General features: G+C 43.7%; 1 long non-coding RNA gene across 2 annotated transcripts; it reads right to left on the bottom strand.

Annotated features, from left to right (window-relative positions):
* Positions 1–4,869: 4,869 nt before the first annotated feature.
* LOC102250880 lies at positions 4,870–10,808 on the bottom strand. Of its 2 annotated transcripts, XR_001364630.1 has the most exons (4): positions 9,345–10,808; positions 6,917–7,271; positions 5,828–5,953; positions 4,870–5,220 (listed from the first exon to the last, which is right to left on the bottom strand). It is a non-coding gene; the product is annotated as an uncharacterized LOC102250880 (long non-coding RNA). The 2 variants fall into 2 exon arrangements; XR_314308.2 differs by lacking the exon at positions 9,345–10,808 and having other exon boundaries at positions 6,917–8,048.
* Positions 10,809–12,755: the final 1,947 nt, after the last annotated feature.

The raw sequence follows: 12,755 nt of genomic DNA, 5'->3' as shown, positions 1-12,755 counted from the left end.
GCTTTATACCCAGCTTGTAGGACAACCTATGGAAGAGTGCCTTTCACATTGGAGCATGGCAAATGCTATGTTTATTATAAATATTCTCAGGTAGATTTTAGTGAAGGGCCTTGTTCCAATAAAAGTATTTTACTACAATTTTCCAACTAAATGGAAAAGTCTTGGGGAGTGGATGCCTTCCACTCTCTCTAAAAAATCAGTGGAATCAATAAGCCCTGGTGTGATTAAATAAAATACATTTCTTAAAAAGAGAGAGAGAGAGGGAGGCAAAAGAGACATGACAACTAAATGCCATACCTGAGCCTAGACTAACTAAATCCTGCACAGGAAGGGGAGAAGGCAACAAAGGACGTTATTGACAAAATTGGAGTATGAACAGAAAATTAGATAAAAGGGTTATACCAAAGATAAATTTACTGTTCTAGTTATATAAAAGAATATCCCTATTCTTGGACTGCCCACACGAAAGTATTTAGATAAAGGACCATGATGTATATAATTTACCTTCAGATGATTCAGAAAAAAATTCACATAACATATAATTTAAATATTGTATATAAAAGAGAGAAGACACCTACATAAATGATAAAACTGCCCAGCCGGTGTGGCTCAGTGGTCGAGCATCAACCTATGAACCAGGAGGTCACAGTTCGATTCTCAGTCAGCGCACATGCCCAGATTGCGGGCTCAGTCCCTAGTGTGGGGTGTGGCAGCCGATCAATGATTCTCATCATTCACCTTTCTATCTCTCTCTTTCTCTCCTTTCCCCCTTGAAATCAATAAATAATATATTTTTTAAAAAATGATAAAACAAATGGTGTAAAATGTTAGTAGGTAAATCTGAGTAAAGAGTATATGGGTGTTCTTGGTACTGTTTCTATTCTTGGAAACTGTGTCTAAGTTTGAAATTATTTCCCCAAATTTTTTTATATATATAATAAAGCACTAAATAAACTATACTAAATAACTCAAAAAAAAAAAAAATGAGGTTAGTTGTCTTAACTATCCACTCTCACAATAGGCCCAGACTAACAACTACATGATTTTTTTTTTAAAAAAAACAATACATTTTATGCTTTTTATCTAAACAAAAGTGATTTTATTTTTCTTGCAGAAACAACATGCTCCCTGGCCATGGGAAAACAGCCTGTCATGGACATTTGTGGCTTTGCTGGCCACTGTGTCTTACAAACCAGTTTGGCACGATCACCTTCGCTGCAGATCCTGGGCTGCAGGAAGTGGGAACAGATACTATGTAACTTATAAATAACATCCACCATGTAAAGAGAATAACCCAAGGTATAGCCACATCCCCAAATTGCAGAATTGCACATTTTTTGCTTTGAAGCAGGAAGATCCTGGGATGCATGGAAATACAGTTCAATGCCGTTTGATCAGATAGCCTTATGGTCACCAGTTAGAAGATTATTTGGAAAAGTTATTTAAACTTTTGTATAAAAAAGACATAAACTACACAACTATATTAATTTTACCTTTGCTAGGATTATCCATTATTTTTTTTACTCTTTGTAATTTATCATCTTCTATAATAAGTATGTATTATTTTTTTAAAAGCACAATCATGGCTAAGTTTTATTTTAATTTTATTGTTTTTAGAAAAAGGAGGGAGAGAGAGAGAAACATGGTCGGTTGCCTCCCACACGAGCCCCAACTGAGGATTGAACCCACAATCTCGGTATGTGCTCTGACCAGGAATTGAACCCATGACCTTCCAGGGCATGGGATGATGCTCCAACCAAGCCACACCAGCCAGAGCCATGGATAAGTTTTTCAATGAAGTAGAAATCATATTCAAGTACTCATACACAAAAAGACACAATAGCTGCTTTATTCTATAGAAAATTCCTAAATTATTTACATATAACCTTGCCTTCCAGTAGAGGGAAATTATACAACAAATACCTTACTCCTCAACATTAACTTCTGTAAATGACAAATAAAACATAAACCTAAACAAGCAGTCATTGGAAAAACTTACCTTCTATAATACTAGGTAAAAAAACAAACAAACTAGGTTGAAATAAGTATACAACCTGGCCACCAGTGTGGCTCAATGGTTGAGCATCGACCCATGAACCAGGAAGTCACGGTCAATTCCAGGTCAGGGCACATGCCCAGATTGCAGGCTTGATCCCCAGTAGCGGGTATGCAGAAGGCAGCTGATAATTGATTCTCATCATTGATGTTTCTATATCTCTCTCTCCTTTCCTCTCTGAAATCAATAAAATATATTTTAAAAAATAATAACAATATACAACCTGCAAAGTTAGAACACTGTATTAAGTTTGTACAGTGCCAGATTAAATAAAATTCAACAGAAACTTTAAATATTATCAGGAGAATCTATTTTAAGAAGCAATGTTTTTTTTTCCTAGAATACTGGTATAGATAGATCATTCATACTTTTATGTAAAGAAAAAAACTTAAGCATGATATAATTAAAATTCATTTTTAAATAAAAGTAAAAAATTGTATAGTTAAGAGCCAGATAGACCTGGGTTCAAATTCTAATTCTGCAATTTATTAGCTGTATAAGTTTATGTAAATGACTTAACTGTTCTGTGCCTCAATTTTCTTACTAGTAAAATTTGTGAAAGCGGGAAAAATAATCTCTGCTCCCTAGGATTATAAAGATAAAGGATAACAGAAGTAAAGCAAATAAATATAAGTAAATAGTAAGTGCCTGGCAAATAGTAGGTGCTCAATAAACAATGGTAGTAGTAAATATTGTTGCTATTGAGATCATTAATAAAACATATAGTTTTACCACTTGCCTGAAAAGGCAGGAAACAGCAAATGAAATCTTCACATGCCTGATTCACAGATCCTGGCCAACTCTACAAAGGCCCCTCCTCTATATTGGTGCCTCTCTGATGACTCTTTGTACATTTTAAGTTGCGATAAACAAGGAATGTTCACAAGCAGGACAAATCGTCTGTAAACAAGCTGTCCTTCAGCAGCAACCACCCAATCACACTCCTCACCTGGTCTCCCTCTGACTCTGTATGGAGCCGCCCCTGACACCCATCTCCAGCCCAGGTTTCTACCCAAACCATCCCCATTTGGACTCAGGGACCCAGGCTGCCTTTGCTCTTATGGTTTTACCATCTCAGTATCTGGCCCTCACTATCCCCCTGCAGGGGAAGGGAGAGTGGAAAGTTCGCACAGGTCTTTTCACTGCCTCAGTCCAGAAGAGACACACTGATTTTTGCTCACAGGCAATTGTGCAGCCGGGAAGGAGAAAAAACAATACACTGGTGAAAACGAACACTGTCTACCATGGCCTTATGTTACTTTCACTTTTTAGTTGAGAAATATTGGAATCATATAACCCCAAGCACTGCTGGCAGCCATCTCAGCACCATGAAGGAAGTCTGCCCTCAGATGCAGCTCACATAGTGGAAGCCGAGCAGAGAGAGGAAGAGAAACGAGACCTTGACATCATCAAGCCGTATCTATAGCCTAAACCAGCCGTGGGCAAACTACAGCCCGCGGGCCGGATCCGGCCCGTTTGAAATGAATAAAACTAAAAAAAAAAAAAGACCGTACCCTTTTATGTAATGATGTTTACTTTGAATTTATATTAGTTCACACAAACACTCCATCCATGCTTTTGTTCCAGCCCTCCGGTCCAGTTTAAGAACCCATTGTGGCCCTCGAGTCAAAAAGTTTGCCCACCCCTGGCCTAAACCATCTCTGGTCTTTTAGATGAAATGAGGAATTCCCTTGAGTGTTTAAGGCAGTGTAGGTTGGGTTTCCTGTTGATTTCAACAAAGACTCCTAATTTATAATACCAACACGCTGATCCAGCCACCTTGAGTCACTTTTGGTTCTCTAAAATACATTTATTTTTATTTCAAAACTAGAGGCCTGATACACGAAATTCGTGCAAGAGTAGGCCTTCCTTCCCCCGACTGCTGGCACCAGCTTCCCTCTGGCACCCGAGACCTGGGCTTCCCTCACAGCCCCGGCTTCGTCCAGAAGGTCGCCCAGAAGGATGTCTGGTCTAATTAGCATATTATGCTTTTATTATTGTAGATAAGCCCAAAATGAGTTGAGCATAATCACCATAAAAAGCAAGATCCGGGCCCTTCTTGTTACGGCTGAAGAGCAAAATGACCATCGGCGACATCTAGGAAAGCTTTTAACAACTGAGAACGTGGCAGCTGTGGAGGAGTGCCATTCCTTAAGTGTTAACTTGCAGATATATCGGTCATTTTAGGGCATCTGCCTGGATAAATGACCGTGGGCTGCTTTCTGAGGTCCAAGCTTCTCTCAAAACCAGCTGCTGAGCAATCAGGTTGGACGCTACTGAGAAGAAACTGGGCACCATGTAAAGACCCTCATCTGAGGCCTGCCGACTCCTGTATGAAAAGCACGTGGGTAGAGAAATGCCTGTTGAGTCAAAGTTGTGCTTCTAACTTCCTGCTGTGGTCATCTGAGTGGGGAAGTGTGTGTCCCGCTCGGTGTGCGCCACGCCGCTCCAACCAGCGTGGCTGAGTCAAGCGGAAAGCGCTTCAAGCCAGCATCAACAGGGGGAAATGGAGAAGCATCTTCAATCAGGGGAGACAGACGCCCCCCTCCCTTCGTATTATAATTCCCTCACTCTCTCGCCACATTTAAACCGCTAGAGAAGCCCCCAAGCAAAGTGATAGAACATTTGAAAGTTGCCAAGGGAGACCTTCTAGAAAGAGTGTGGTGAATGAAACACTTGGTCTTCTCAGTCCTACCACTTCATCTTGTCTTTGGTCACTAGATTTTTTTTTTTCTCTCTCTCTCCTTCAGCCCTCTTGGTGTTGACAAAAACTGAGGTAGGTGTTTAGGCTTCCCACTTCATCTTGTCTTTGGTCACTAGATTTTTTTTTTCCCTCTCCTTCAGCCCTCTTGGTGTTGACAAAGACTGAGGTAGGTGTTTAGGCTTCGTAGCAATGATGGATGAAGTAGATCTATTAAACATTAAAAAAAAAAAATTGAAGAGTTGGCAATTTGGCAAGATGGGCCCACAATTTGATGAGCCCTTCAAATGCAAGGCTAACTTGACATACACTTTTACTTGTTGCAAATCTCAGAAGAGCATTTATATTAGCTTATTTGTCACATCAGATGTAAGTGGAAGCACTCGTGTCAGTTTTATAAATCTCCATGAAATATTAAAAAAAAACATGTGCCTTTTTGGTTGTTGATGCTGCCTTGATCTCACTGAAAAAGAAAAAAAAGAAAAACAGAGGGCAAGGTAAGAACATAACTATCACTTGTGTACACTGGATGAAAGAGTGCAATTATAGAACAGTGGTAGAAAATAAAAAGTCAGCAAGTGACTCATAAGTACAAGCCCTGAAATAGCTCAGCTTTGCATATGTGCGATAGATCTGCTAACGACTAACTAATGAAATAGAACAATGAATCACTTGGGACTCGATTTAAAAGCTCCAATGAAGTCCACCTACATTTGTAGAACCAGAAATGCCACTGACTTTCAGCAAGCATGGCCCTCAGCATCCTGTGGAACAGGAAAGAAGGCCAGCTACTGGTAAGTGCCATGGCACCAGCCCCCTTCCTTTCTTCTCCCCCTGCCTGTCTGGGGAGCACAGGTGTTCAGTGGTTAAGCCTCAGGGGCCACGCCTCTGCTGAGGTAGGTCTCTCTGGTTCCTCTTCTTCTCTTCTGCTGGCCTCAGGCTGCTGAAGGCCCTTCCCTCTTTCAAGGGGACACCACCCTTTTCCTCTGTGGCTTCACTTCTCCCTCCCCAGCCTAGAGATGCAGGTGTGCTTGCTTCACCTGGTCTCTGCTCCCACCTCACCTACGTACCTGTCCTCTCCACGCCGAGACCTCACTGCAGATCAGTTCCGGTAAGCAGGCAGGGAGAGAAGAGCAAGTGTGGGGGAGCCTTGCGGCTCAGGAAATCTCACCAGCTTCTCACCTCCTGGGCCCTGGCTATGAGACAGGCTGGTAAGCGAGGACAGCGGAACAGGGCAACTGAGACAGGGAGCTAAACAGCAGTTTGCAGCCATCTAGTAAATCCTATCTTCCCTAAACCAGGGACGCTTCAGAGTAAATGGTTTGCACTTCTCCTTCCCAAACAGAGGGTAAACAGCTTAAATCTCCCTACTCAGGGAGACAGATACAGAAATCCAACTAGTGCCACTTGCCAACCACACCCAAGGACAGAGGAAGTTAAGAGAATAAACCTCATTTTGGTCCATCAGCATAAAGCTGATGAATATTCTATTGTGATCCTCCCCTAAGACCTCTCTGTCCAGTGTGATCCCTAAGATCCCTGAAAACAAAGGTCCAGTGTGCCCTCTCCCTCCCGGGAGCACACTCCTGCTTCCCCTGCTTTCCCCCGACAGGCATGCACCTCCTAAATTCTGAGGGACCCCATGAGGCTTGCAACCAGGGCAGCCATGGGCAGTGGCAGGTCATCCCAGGCAACCCCCTGAGCCTGTCCCCAAGGTCCCCTTTACTCTGACTTCTTAACCAAAGCAGCCCGGCCTGGGCTCACTTCCCAGCCCTTCCTTGTTTCATGTCCCCAGCTTTAACAAACGCCCTCTAACCTTCACCTGGACTCCTATTGTGAACTTTTTCCTGCACGAAGTCAAGAACCCACACATTATGCTGGCCCTAGGCAGACCCGCTCAGGGCCAGGGCCCCTTTCCAGAAACAGCTAAAACCCCTGCCCCCCGGAAGTCCCTGGGCCTCTGCACACTCTGAGTTCTCTGTCCTGGACTGTCTTGTGAGCACGGAGCTCACCTCTCCCTGGCACTTGCTTGACCACCTGTGCGGCCTTGGGCACATCACTGAACCCCTTTGCGCCTCAGTTTTCTCACCCCTCAGGTTGTAGTGAGGTTTCAGAAAGATAGTCCCCTTAGCACAGTGCCGGTACATAGTGGGAATTACCATTAGGACTCTGGCCCAAATCTGGTAGCCACGACCCAGCACCGGAAGAGGGCATGCCTGGCGTGGCTGGGCCTCCTGGACTTTGCTCCATCCCTGCAGCCAGCGTTCATTCTGATTGCTCAGCACCTGTGCCTTCCTGGTTGCTAAGCATTTTTCATCTTAATGCTGGTTGTACTATGCGCACGAGAGCAAAGTCAGAGAAGTGTGCGCTGCTGGGTCATTAAAGCACAGGAGGGGTGAGACGAGAATCCCAGCAGCAGCATGGAGGGACGGGAGGGCGGAGGATGGCGAGGTGTCGTTTGTTTGCAACATGATAGGCAAACGGGATCTTAATGGCTTTCAACGTAACAGACACCTGTAAGGAAGATGGCTGTGTTAGTCTTCTGTGGTGCCCTGACAATGCCACAAACGGGGCTTAAAAACAAAAGGAATTTATTTTCTCACAATTCGGGTGACCAGAAGTCTGTCCTCCCTCTGAAGGTGCTGTCAGGGCCACGTTCCCTCTGTAAACTCTAGGAGAGAATCCCTCCTTTCCTCTTGCAATGTCTGGTGGCCCCGGGTGTTCACGGGCTTTGGCAGCACAGCTTCAGTCCCTACCTCCCTCTTCACACGGCCTTGGCCCTGTGGTTCTTTGTGCCTCACATTCGCATCTGCCTTTCTCTTCCAAGAACATCTGTCATTGGAGTTAGGGTCCATTCTAAGTTCAAGATTATATCATCTTGAGATCTTTAATTACATCTGCAAACATTTTTTTTTTTACAAAATAAGATCACATTCACAAGTTCTGGGGTTAAGACTTGAACATATCTTTTGGGGGAACCACTAGTTTGTACTATCAGCCCGATACAATGATAGGCAAAAGCAGTGGCTGATACACAACTTCATAGATTTTCAGAAGGCTAATTCCACATCGAAGAGTATAATGTAGTAGCCTTGGTTTTTACCCAACATGTTCCTCAGCACCCTTCAGCTGCTCTTTCTCCAGGGGAGAACCTGTCTTTTTCAGCTTCTAAAACCCACTTGCATTCCTTGGTCATGGCCTCACCTTCCTCCCATCTCTATTTCTATCATCTACTTGTAGAAGATATAATCTTGAACTTAGAATGGACTTCTAAGATGATATAATCTTGAACTTAGAATGGACTTCTCTAACTCTGGCCCTCCTGCCTCCCTCTTATAAGGACTCTTATGATTACATTAGGCCCACCCAGATAATCCAGAATAATCTTCCCATGTCAAGGCCCTTATTTTAATCACATCTTCGAAGTCTCTTTCGCTGTGTACAGCAACATAATCAGGTTCCAGGGATGAAGATGTGGACATCTTCGGGGCTCTTACTCTGTTGACCACAGTTGGAAACTTAGGTTTTATTCTAAGAGCAAGGAAGTGAAACCAGCAGAATAAGAATCACAAAGCCGAGGAAGAATCATACTGGACAGCAGAGACCCAAGGGTTAGCCATGGCCAGAGGATGTAAAAGTTAACACAGAAGACCCCTATGCAATATTTTGAAACTGATGGAATATCTGGTCATGTGTAGGGCAACTAGTATAGAATCTATTTTTTCATAGTCTGTGTTTGGTCTTTCTCAGTTAATCCTTTGAGGTTTCTATGAAGCCCCAAGTCCCAGGACACCTTTGGTTATTGTTACAGGTGAAAACCTGGACAAGGTGGACCAAGGATGACTATTTTGGTCAAGATCCCATGCCCACATTGAGCAGGCCAGGGGGATTGTCATTTTAGCAGGTACAGTCCTACACACCTTATCAAAGCATTGCCCAGAAGGGACAGATCCTAGAACCAATTCAAGAATAAGGAAATGGCCAATTGGCAATAGAAAGAAATGTCACAAAACTACCAGAAATTAAAGAATATAGACTATGTTGATTTCTGGAAAGGCTCTATTCACAACACTAAGAAGAAAGAATGCGCAGAATTGTTCATACTGGTTACATTTCTGTAAGGCATAATAAGTTAGTAAAGGGGATAAGGACACATATGTAATACCTTAATCAATAAAGAAAAAATAAATAAGTTAGTAAAGCTTTGAATAGCGTTTTAAGTTTTCTCTACAGTTTGTGAAGTTTATTCAAACATGCTTGTGCTTCTGCCAACAGCTTCCCGTCTCTGATGTAGCACAGAGTTGCTCAAAACTACCCACAATGCCCTTCAGCGGCTGTCTTTGGGTTGCCTCTCCTTCTCCTGTCTTCACTGCGTTTCTAATCCCACTCCACCTGGCTTCAGCTCTCTTTACCTACTTCATTGCTCTCTTGTTTCGTTGACCCGTTAGAATAAACTTCCCGAGTTCACTGGCTGCCCTACCCCGTCTGGGAGTCTTGGTTCCCCTTTCAGAGCTGTGGGTAAGAACCTCAGGGTCCCCGCCAGGCCACTCAGGGTCAGACAAGCCAGGCCAGCCCAGCAGGCTTCACCTCCAAGGAGAGTAGCAGAGCGATCCCATGATAATTCCTTTCCAGAAACACATTGCTTGAAGAAGTTACAGGTTCTTTACCAACCCGCAGGAACACTGTATTCAGTCAGAAAATTTTCACAGCAACCCAAATCTTAGAGCTGATGCTGACTCTTGGGATCCAGAAAAGTTGTTATCCGATGACACCTTAATAGGGAAAAACAAGCAAACAAACATGCCCTTCAGGAGACTGGGAGAAAGACAGCTCGGTTCTGATGTGTAATTATCCCCTATATCAAACTATATAGTAAGGGTGGGGAAGAGGGCAGAATAGCATAACAATTTGAAAACACAGATTCTGGACCCAGATTTTCTGGGCTCAACTCTGCCATTGATGGGCTGCTGCTTTTGGATGTGAGACCTAGCAGCTCTTTATGCTCATTTCAACATCTGCTCAATCAGGACAACAGCAGTACCTACCTTATTGAGTCGTTTTGAATAGCGCCTGGGATGCAGCAAGCACTCAGTGTATGTTAACTGCTAGTGTTCTCATGGAATGTTTCCAACTACATCACCGGTATTGGAAACTGCTGACATAGCCCATCTAGCTTTGTAAGCAAGTGGCACCCGTGCACGGAACCTTGCAGAGCAGTTAAATTGTGTCTGTTAACACAAAGCCCCACAAAAGCATCTTGGTGGTTGCTGGGTAGGAGGCTGAAGCATGTTCTGTCTGGTGCTTGGTTTGTTGGTGAGGCAAGATGCTAATGAGACCACCGCTGTAGAGTTAAATACATCATTCATTCTGTTCTATGACCCAAACTGAAGTCTTTGCTTCTCCAACCATCCCTCAGGCATATGCCATTGGCTAAAAACGCTTGGCAATCATTATTGGCTATTTTTGGACTAAGGTCACTATTATTAATTGCCACAGTTCCATGGGCAACCTATGATGGGTTATTAGGATCCCCTTCCTGAATGAATAAGGATATATTTTGCCATCAACAGAATTGGATAAAGGTAATTCAAAGAAGACAAAGAGAAGAATTCCTATAAGGACATACTAATACATAACTTCAAAGTGTACTTCCAAATAAATTACTCCATAAAAGAGGCAGAAAGAGACCTGCTTGCATAATCTTGGATAAGTCTGTTTCACTTCACCAACTGAAGTTTCTGTTTCCTTATCAGCAGTTGGGGGGCGGGGGGCAGGGAAAGAGATAGTGGCCTAGATCAGCCTTATTAGAAAGCAAATCCTTTTCCACAAGGAACGCCCGGATCTCACACAGTTATTAGAAACACTATCCTAGAGGATCTATAATGAGGCCTGGCTCATTTACTATGCCCCCAGGGCACAGCAGCCCACCTGGCTCGGACAAAGGTTTCCTTCCTCCTCAAGGCTCACACAGCACTGCCTCCCCTCAGCCCTTCCCTATGCCCTTGGGTCTAGAGCAGTGGTTCTCAACCTTCCTAATGCCGCGACCCTTTAATACAGTTCCTCATGTTGTGGTGACCCCCAACCATAAAATTATTTTCGTTGCTACTTCATAACTGTAATTTTGCTACTGTTATGAATGTAAATATCTGATATGCAGGATGTATTTTCATTGTTACAAATTGAACATAATTAAAGCATAGTGATTAATCGCAAAAACAATATGTAATTATATATGTGTTTTCCGATGGTGTTAGGCGACCCACAGGTTGAGAACCGCTGGTCTAGAGGGTATGTCCACTTATACTATTCCAATTTACAGACTCCAAGTACATATAGGAGCATGGATGTGTATGCATAAGCTTGGAGACTGAGAGAGGAGAAACCCTCCATGTTCCATTCAATTCTTCTGGGTTCTTTATTATCTTGATACAACCTGGGTGATGGTCTTGGTGTCATTTCATGACCCTTGTAGGTAATCTCACTGTATTCCATCTCAGGCATTTCCTTCTCTATAGAAAACAGTATGGTGGCCCCTCTATAGCGGCTGCACCATTCACCTTCCCACCAGCAATGTACAAGGGTTCCGATTTCTTCACACCCACACCAACATTTGTTATTTTCTTTCTTTTTTAATAATAGCCATCTTAATGAATACAAAATGCCAGCAGATGTTTTTAAGATCATTTTGGTGGGAGGGCTTGCCAACACAACCTAATCAGACACCTGCCATTCAAGCTATTTATACTATAATCAGGGGCATCCTGGTACTGCCCCTCTACCCTCACCCCAGGTATCCACCATTTATTTCTGGGACTATCGAAGCTCCTAGGCCACACATCCCAATCACCCAGGCCACTCGGGTATCCCTCCCAAGCTCCTCCTGCTCCTGAAAGGCAGGCTCAGGCTGACTCATACATTAGTCTTTAATCACCTCTCTGATACCTTGAGAAAAACTATCGAAGCTCCTAGGCCACACATCCCAATCACCCCAGGCCATTCGGTTATCCCTCCCAAGCTCCTCCTGCTCCTGAAAGGCGGGCTCAGGCTGACTCACACATTAGTCTTTAATCACCTCTCTGATACCGTGAGAAAATGCGTACACTCACTTTTTTAAAGAACATTTTTAATATCAGCTTTACTGAGGTACAATTTATACACCATAAAATTTGTCCTTTTGCCCTAACCAGTTTGGCTCAGTGGATAGAGCGTCAACCTGCAGACTGAAGGGTTCCAGGTTCGATTCAGGTAAGGGCATGTTTGGTTGCAGACACATACCCAGTAGGGAGTGTGCAGGAGGCAGCTGATCGATGTTTCTCTTTCATTGATGTTCCTAACTCTCTATCCCTCTCTCTTCCTCTCTGTAAAAAATCAATAAAATATATATGTTTTAAAATTGTCCTTTTAAAATAACATTTTTTAAGATATATTTTTATTGATTTCAGAGAGGAAGGGAGAGGGAGAGATAGAAACATCAACGATGAGAGAGAATCATTGATCGGCTGCCTCCTGCACACCCCACACTGGGGATGGAGCCTGCAACCCGGGCATGTGCCCTGACTGGGAATCGAACTGTGACCTCCTGGTTCATAGGTCGACGCTCAACCACCGAGCCACACCAGCTGGGCACGCATCATTTCTTTCTTCGCCATCATGATGTTATACTTGTCAGTAGAGAGCGCTGGAGAAACGTGGCACAAGACAAGGGTTTTGCTTCCTGGTTCCAGCGTGTTCAATGGCAATGCGGGCCACTCCTCCAGTGTCTGGCTCTTGCAACATTGGTGCCTTCTCTAGCATCTGGGTCCTTCAGCAGCACCTAGCAGCCCGCAGTTTATCATGGCACCTCCCTCAGGTAAGCGTTCTCATATACAGCTTTCCCCAGCATCCTAGAGAACGAATTCCCAGTGCATTCTAGGGGGTAGGTTTTCAGCAAGTTCCACTGGAATGGTGTGGCCGTGACTTGTCTGTCCATCAGTAAGACACAGCTGTGCCCTCTCCAAC

Source organism: Myotis brandtii, unplaced genomic scaffold, assembly GCF_000412655.1.
Source record: "Myotis brandtii unplaced genomic scaffold, ASM41265v1 scaffold59, whole genome shotgun sequence".
Classification (NCBI taxonomy): domain Eukaryota; kingdom Metazoa; phylum Chordata; class Mammalia; order Chiroptera; family Vespertilionidae; genus Myotis; species Myotis brandtii.
Note: the sequence above shows the minus strand (reverse complement) of the source record. Positions and strands in the feature narration are given on the sequence as shown.